Genomic DNA, 8,098 nt, shown 5'->3' on the forward strand with positions numbered 1-8,098 from the left:
CACTGAATCATTTTCGTGCTGTTCCCATTCCACCTGGGAGGGACCTAAGTTCATTCAAAGGGGGTCGAGTGTGACAGGGAGACTACCGTCGCCCTTCACAGTAGACTCTGCAGAGTTGTTCGCCTTAGAAGTTGTGGGATTTCCTTGCATGTACCCGTAAGTTGTCCTCACTGTAAAAGTGCAAAGGTCGAATCTATTTATCAAAAAATCCACTGTCATCTATCTCTATATATTTATATATATATATAGATAGATATATACGGCTTCTGTGTCTGTGTCTATGTGTGTGTGTGTGTGGAGGCAACACCTGTGGATTGTAGAGTTCTGTTTGTGATGGGGTCTGGCGACTTTTGTCTGTCTGTATGTTCTGGCATTTGAGAAGCCATAACAGATAATATAGGGCTTAGAAATAAGCTCTAAAATTCTCAATCCCGTTTGACAGGACTTCGCCTTCAAATGTGATTGTGGTGAACCGCCACGCTGTCTGTCTCTGTCTCGCGATTCTTCGCCGGGTATTCCTCTAGTAGCTATATATACACAAGCGTTGCTGATGCTCTCAGTCTCTGACGAGAATGATGGTCCGACTCCAGCGAAAATGATGTGACACAACAAAAGAAGATACTGCTCTGCTGCAAGACCGTGACTTGGACAGGACAAAACGATTACGTTTCTTTTACAACATATACATCTGCTGCGCTGCTGATTAAAAAAAAAAACCATGTGTGAGAAACAAAGTCTACTTTTAAACATCAACTTGATCGTTTTTGAAAAGAGTGCTATTTCAATGAAGCATAGTTTTCGCATTTGCTAGGTAGGCTACATGTTGACCCCACATTGCGGATAGCTGCTGCTCGGGGTCACTTTAAAGCCTCAAATTGACTTGGCGAAGTCGACTACGCGAAGTATACTTCGCTAAGCTGGACGGACGGAGCTTTAGCACTGAGTTTTCGGTAAAAAGACTTCGCTAAGCTGGACGGACGGAGCTTTAGCACTGAGTTTTCGGTAAAAAGACTTCGCTAAGCTGGACGGACGGAGCTTTAGCACTGAGTTTTCAGTAAAAAGACTTCGCTAAGCTGGACGGACGGAGCTTTAGCACTGAGTTTTCGGTAAAAAGACTTCGCTAAGCTGGACGGACGGAGCTTTAGCACTGAGTTTTCGGTAAAAGGACTTCGCTAAGCTGGACGGACGGAGCTTTAGCACTGAGTTTTCGGTAAAAAGACTTCGCTAAGCTGGACGGACGGAGCTTTAGCACTGAGTTTTCGGTAAAAGGACTTCGCTAAGCTGGACGGACGGAGCTTTAGCACTGAGTTTTCGGTAAAAAGACTTCGCTAAGCTGGACGGACGGAGCTTTAGCACTGAGTTTTCGGTAAAAAGACTTCGCGAAGCCGACTTCGGGCTGAATGCAGGACCGCCTTTAGGCCTGTCCGTAACTGGGCGAAGTCGACAACGCGTACAGAATACTCCTCGAAGCTTGCCGCACGAAGCTTTAGCACTGAGTTTTCGGTAAAAAGACTTCGCGAAGTCGACTTCGGGCTCAATTAAAGACCACCTTTACGGTCGGAAGGTAGAGACAAGAAGATTCAATCAAATGTAGCTTTCAGTCGTATACATGCAACAGCGGTATCTTAAAGGCACAGTAAGCCTCCCGTAAACCATCACAGAGCTCCCCGAGCGTCTACATACAGTACAAGCATACTTCCATTTGAACGCTCACCGAACGGGAACATCCTGGCTGCTTTCTGTCGAGCGTGAGAAATTTTCAAAGAATTTATTTTCGTGGACTTGCTCCTCTACAACAATGGCGCCTCGTTTTGGTGCTGGACGGCTGTCAATACCGGAAATCACGCCCGGACAGTAAGCCTCCCGTAAACCATCACAGATACTGTCAGGCTTTTACACACAGTACAAACACCCTTCCATTTGAACGCTCACAAAACGGGAACATCCTAGGTGCCCTACGTAAAGAGCGAGCAATTTTTAAAGAATTAATTTTGCAGATTGTCTCGAACACTTTTTGGACCCATCCTGAACTCAGGTCAAAAATGAGTTACTTCCCTTCGGGTCTCATTCTATCGATGTAAACTGGCCATAGCCGTGGATCGATGATTATCAGAATGTTTTTGGACCGTGGTGCGTTTTTGCGCTAGACCTAACTTTTAAAATCTAAATAATAAATTGACAGCTTGTTACACAAACATTCTTTAATCATAAAAGAATTCTTTTTTCATCAAGACAAGATCAGTACAATTTAGTCTGGGGACTCGTGGCAAGAATACACCACAATACTGCAAATCATTGAACAAATTGTAGTTTTCTCAGCAATTGCACATAAAAGTACAAAGAATCGATTAAGAGGATGACACAAGTCATCCAGCAAGTATGAAAGGGTGAAAAAATTAATTAAATAAAAATCGTTTCGAAGGTAAACAACGCAGTGCGGGAGATAACTCCAACACGAGTGATCCGCGACCTTGTGAATATTAGCCAATCAGATTTTAGACGTATCGCTTTGCGCGGAATACTTGTCGTCTGCTTGAAGAGCAACAGCATGGTGTTTGAGTTTGCAGAATGAAGGCGCCTGCTATATATTTTGCACCCACGACCTTCGAGTAAACGGTAAGATGCTTTCAGTTACATGTATACATGTTTTAATGGGGGGGGGGGGGGGGAGGGTAGACGGGAGGGGGTGAGGGGGGCGCGAAAGTGATTGCAATGAATGCCAGATCTGTATCTGTGTCAATACGTTGAAAAACCACTTCTGTCATTTGATCGACGGAAGGGAGGTGCGCATATAAATAAGTCCTAAAGTGGGTGGAGATCAGATTTAAAGATCTCCATAGATCCTGCCAGAACTTGATCGTCCTGTAGATGGTTCCAGTCTACGATGGGTCTGGGAAAATAAGAGTTCCTGTGAAAGCAGCGGCTATTGTTCGTAACACTGTTTCAACAATATTATTTTGTTGACACAAAATCTTGGAAACGCCTTGCTGTTTAGATCTATTCGTGTTTACCTTGCTTTCGTTTTTATGTGGCCCTGACAGTCAGAAATCATATTGAATTTTGTACATCTTCGATATGTAGGTAATTGGTAATTAACTCTTGAATCTTGATGATGTTATTGCATGTACAGAAATCGATACGACAGTCTATTAACATTATATGTATCATAAGAAAACACAGACATTTGAAGTGCATGCTTCATTCAATCCACGTGCGTTTTGCGTGCGGTCACTATTGGGTTCTCTCATTCGCTGCACAGAGCCGTAGACGATCATGTCACATATCTAATGTAACCTAATATTCTAGCCATGCGTGTTGGTACGTGTGTGTGTGTGCCGGTGTGTGTGTGTGTGTGTGTGTGTGTGTGTGTGTGCGTGTCTGTGTTTGTGTGGGTGTGTGTTAGTGTGTGCGTGTGTGTGTGTGCCGTGTGCGTGCCTGTGTGTGTGTGTGTGTGTGTGTGTGTGTGTGTGTGTGTGTGTGTGGAGAGAGAGAGAGAGAGAGAGAGAGAGAGAGAATGTATGTGTGCATGTGTTTTTATGTGTGTGTGTGTGTGGGGGGGGGGGGGTAGTTAAGTCGCATACAGCATTGTCTTTCATGTGATTTATTTCCTTGTTTGTCTGTATTTGATTCGGTTTTATCACTCTGGATACAGAGACGTTTCCTGACCCTCGCATCAGTCAAGAGAAACCATGGATTCAAGACCACTGCCAAAACAAGGAACGTCTTCTGAAGACACGGTTCGCGAAGGTATGAGGCGAAAGGGTGAGGGGGGTGGGGGGATATGCCTGTTCGCTTGTGTATTAGGTGTGTGTGTGTGTGTGTGTGTGTGTGTGTGTGTGTGTGTGTGTGTGTGTGTTGTTTGATTAAGTCACAAATAAAATTGTTTTGCAGTTGATTTATTGCCCTTGTTTGTTTTCATTAGGTTATCTCATCCTGGATGCAGAGACTTCCCTGGACCCTCACAATCTCCCGGAATCTGTCCAGGAAAAAAGCTTGGATCCCAGACCACTGCCAACACAAGAGGAGTCTTCAGAAGAAGCGGTTCATGAAGGTAATTCACACCCATCAATGTTGGAGGCCCGTGCCCTGGTCAACTGGTCTTTATGTGCAATATGCCAAACAGAAACAGAAGAAAAATTAGTAAATCCGACACAATCAACATTTGCCAAAGCTGGCGTGCAGACTGGGTACGGTCGTGTCGTCGACAATATTTTGAAACTTGAAGCCCCTGGGGATTCGTCTGTGTTTGTTTTGAACAAGGATCTCCTTGAACAAGGTAACGATATGAAGACAACCTTTGAAGAGAAAAAAGCTGTATGGCACAGAACCTGCAGGAACAAATTTGATACCAGAAAGTTGCTCGTGCTGAGAAGAGATACTTGAAAGAAGAAGATAATGACCAGAAAGAACTGCACATCCCCGTCAAAACAAGGAGGACGATAGGACCTGTGTGTGACCGCGATGCGGAAAAGATGGTACTTCTGAAAAACTTGTGAACGCATGTACATTTACCATCTACCAAACAATTCGTGAATATGCAGAGATTGTGCAGGACCGATCACTCTTGGGAAAATTATCAGAGGGGGATATGCATGCTTTGGACGCCAAATCATTCATCTTGCAAGTTGACTTTGTACAATAAATCTAAAAAAAAGCCTTAGCAGAACGGGGAATTAATGACGCACACGAACAAAATGAGTTAACAGTGTTAAGTCAACTCCTTTCTTTCATTGAAGAAGAGAGAGAAAGCAAGTCCATGTCACTGTTCAAAATGTCTGAACTGTGCAAAGTGTATGACAGCCAGTTTCGTGAGCTGGACTGTTCATATATAACAAAAAGGTTCATACAACAAGACTCCAAAGAAAGACTTCTTCATATGGTGCCAAATCTGCAAGCTCAAAGGCAAGGTAAAGAAACTGTCCTTATTTTCGATACAGACGTCAGCAGTTTGCTGAATTTTGCAAGAACATTAGATGATGACGCATTTCATCTTGCACGTGCCGCACAGATTGTCCGTAAAGATATCCTTTCCAAAGACTATTGTTTTGACGGTACTGTTAAGGCCTCAGCAGACGTTGTTCCCGAAAGTCTGCGTGCACTCACAGGTATGATAATGCATGGAAACGTGTCTGGTTCGACTTTGACGGAGATCAGCAACAAGCAGAAGTCAGTGTCGTCAGTTTCCGAAGTTCTGATGTTCAACACAAGGAAAGGAGACAAGAGAAGTAAACGACCCACATCTTCAAGGTCATTTCACTCAACGTCGAGGGAAACACCACTGGCCAGAAAGAGAAAATGTAAGTTTTACGCCCTCACGGCAAAGCCATTAGGGGCATGTTACATGGAAAATCGGCCTTTGTATGAAAATAAAAAATAAAAATGCAGGGGGGGGGGGGGGGGGGGTAGGGGTGTAGACCGCTGGCTGCCGGCTGCTAGAGGAGACCTGAAATGAGTTAGGGACCGGGTTGGGTCGTCTTGGGTCAGTGCTGAAATGGTTACTTTATTGGCTGTTGCATGCATGTATTCGTGTTTCCAAGGCCTGAGGCTTTCGCTGTGACCCTGGGATCTTTATCGTGCGCATGCGTGCACACGGAGGGTGTTCGGACACCGAGGAGAGTCTGCACAAAGTTGACTCTGGGACACACATCTCGCGCCGAACTTGGGGGTTGAACCCACGCTGATAGTAACAACCGGTTTTAAAGCCAGCGCCTCTACCGACTGGGCAAACTCCCCACCCAATATGTTGGGGTCAAGAAGTTCCATGGAGGGCGGGGGGTATGGAGTATCACATAGTGTTTTGCTCAGAACATTCCCACCCAAGCAGAGCCGCGCTAGGGGTACGCATTACCGTGGAGCTGGCAGTCAGTGCTACCAAATGTCGTCTGTGTCTACCACTCGGTGGTGACTTAATGTGGGTCTATGTAAGCAGATGCCAGCGCAAGCAATCTGATGCAGAGTCAGGAGGCGGTTTGGTACAAGAGAACCTTAGAGGCCACAACCTCGGCCGTCTAAGGGATCTGTGTGTATGGAGGCACATTTGGTTTCTGAGGTTCAAGCGGAGCTGTTGCATCTGCTCCCAAGTTCCCGTCTCTCAGGAGGCGTTTTTGGTATGGAAGCAAACCTGTAGGTTGGGGCCTCTGCCTTTCAGGATGCCAGGACTACAAAATGTGTGTCTGTGGATCTGTGCTGGGTCTGCTGCAAACACACTAGAACCAGCTCGCAACAGTTGAGGTGAACAGATTGGTGACCAAGACCATCATCGGTATCTCTCCGAATGATAGGTGTGGGCGGAGAAAGTCTCCCAGACTAAGGGCATTCTCCCTTCTGTAGCGGATGAGACTAGCCATCTCTTCCTTGAGAGTGTCACAACCTTCAAACACGTGTTTGAGGTGTCCAGTCTTGCCACACTGACAGACTGCCTTGTCCCAGTAGATGCGGCTGCTGACCGTGCGCAAGCGACGCAACAGGCTCATGGGTCTCGGGGGGAGTGGGAGGTGGTGCCCTTTCCTATTGTAGGGGAGGTGTATCCATCCTCTCTCTTCACATGTTTGTGACAGAGTCTGCTCTCTTTCCTCTCTTTTTAGCTTGGCTAGCAGCAGTTTGGCTTCCTGGCAGGAGAGCCGAATGTCTGTCATTGGCATGGTTGACATAGCCGCTGGCCATATATATATGATATATACTGGCCTTCTTTTATACCTCAGAACAAGGCAGAAGGAAGTCATGTGCTCCTGTGGCGGCTCATGCTACAGAAGTGACATCCAGGCCTCATAAACATTGAGATAGACGGAAGTTCTGTATTGTTGTTTGCGGGAAAGTAAGGTAAGTGCGTGATATCAAGCTCATGATCACTCAAAATGCGTGTCAAGCGATTTAGTGATCTTGTTACCTTTCCAATGGATACATTGTTTACTCTGATAAGGCCAAAAAAAAATATAGGTCTGTTTACGGTAACCCGACCGACCCTAGTTTTTAGGCCCGACCCTAATCTTTTTTTTGGATCGTCTGAAAAAAAAACAACCGCATCCAAAATAGAGCTGTTTGCGCTCAAACAGCAGACGACAGAAGGGAGGTAAGCTCAAAGTACTGTTTATAGTTATGTTGGGCAAAAACAGGGATTGATGAGAAGAAATAAACTGTAAAACATCATAGAGAGGGGATAAAAATAAAAAATAAAAAAAATGGAAAAAACAAATTAAAAAAAAAAAAAGCCGACCTACCGACCCTATTTTTTCACCCTATGTTACCGTAAACAGACCTTTTTTTATTTTTGGCCTAAGCAGATATGGATCCATCAAACATTGCTGTTTTGCGAAAGTTTGAGAAGATGTCGCGTAGGCATCGTTTCCCTTTTCGCAAGTAAAACAAACAACACGCGCCCCGAAACCGAGTTTACAATTTGGTGAAAGATGTATTTCTTTCACTGTGAACTTGAGACTGCGTGCTTTTGTGTGTTTAATTGTCGCAGGGGATACTAAAAAGGATGTGTTCTTGCTCTGTTTTGCACTTTTACTAACTTGCTAATTTTGTGTGCGATTTTAGGAAATGATGCTTTATTTTTTATGACGAGTATAATCGTGATGATTTAATCAAATTGTCATCCTCTCATGCCATTAGGAATACTAAAGGGCTTTCTTTTTCTCATTTTGCAAACCTGATTCTGACAGAAACTGGCAGTATAGAGACTTTTAGAAATGATGCGTTTCTTTTTATGAAGAGTATAGGTTTGAAGGTCATGACCTTTTCCGATCAGTTGTGTCATCCTCTTATTCGATAGAGAATGTAAAAAGGTATATGTATGCCAATGTTGGTGCTTTGTTCAATGATATGCAGTATCCTGCCACGAGTCCCCAGACTAATTCGAAGTTGTGAAAGTTTGAAAAAAGAAAAGCCCGGAAGCAGGGTCACGCAAGGGTCGTAGCAGACGACGGTTTATGCATATCGCCGTTCCTCTCAACAGTCAAAAGCCATCGCTAGAGTTCTTGTGAACCACAGCCGTTTGTTTCGTGCATAAAAACGTGCTATTGTAGATAAGCTCACATCGAGTCGCATTCAAATGACTAACTGACGACAACATTGTGAAAAAGGGAAACTGGATCAC

The 8,098-nt window shown here is 44.6% G+C and overlaps 1 long non-coding RNA gene across 2 annotated transcripts; it reads left to right on the plus strand.

Moving 5' to 3' along the window:
- Positions 1-2,246: 2,246 nt before the first annotated feature.
- On the plus strand, positions 2,247-4,059 carry LOC138956772 (uncharacterized). Of its 2 annotated transcripts, XR_011452793.1 has the most exons (3): positions 2,247-2,616; positions 3,653-3,747; positions 3,923-4,059. It is a non-coding gene; the product is annotated as an uncharacterized lncRNA (long non-coding RNA). The 2 variants fall into 2 exon arrangements; XR_011452792.1 differs by lacking the exon at positions 2,247-2,616 and having other exon boundaries at positions 3,564-3,747.
- The last annotated feature ends 4,039 nt before the right edge of the window (positions 4,060-8,098 follow it).

This window comes from Littorina saxatilis, unplaced genomic scaffold, assembly GCF_037325665.1.
Source record: "Littorina saxatilis isolate snail1 unplaced genomic scaffold, US_GU_Lsax_2.0 scaffold_2581, whole genome shotgun sequence".
Classification (NCBI taxonomy): domain Eukaryota; kingdom Metazoa; phylum Mollusca; class Gastropoda; order Littorinimorpha; family Littorinidae; genus Littorina; species Littorina saxatilis.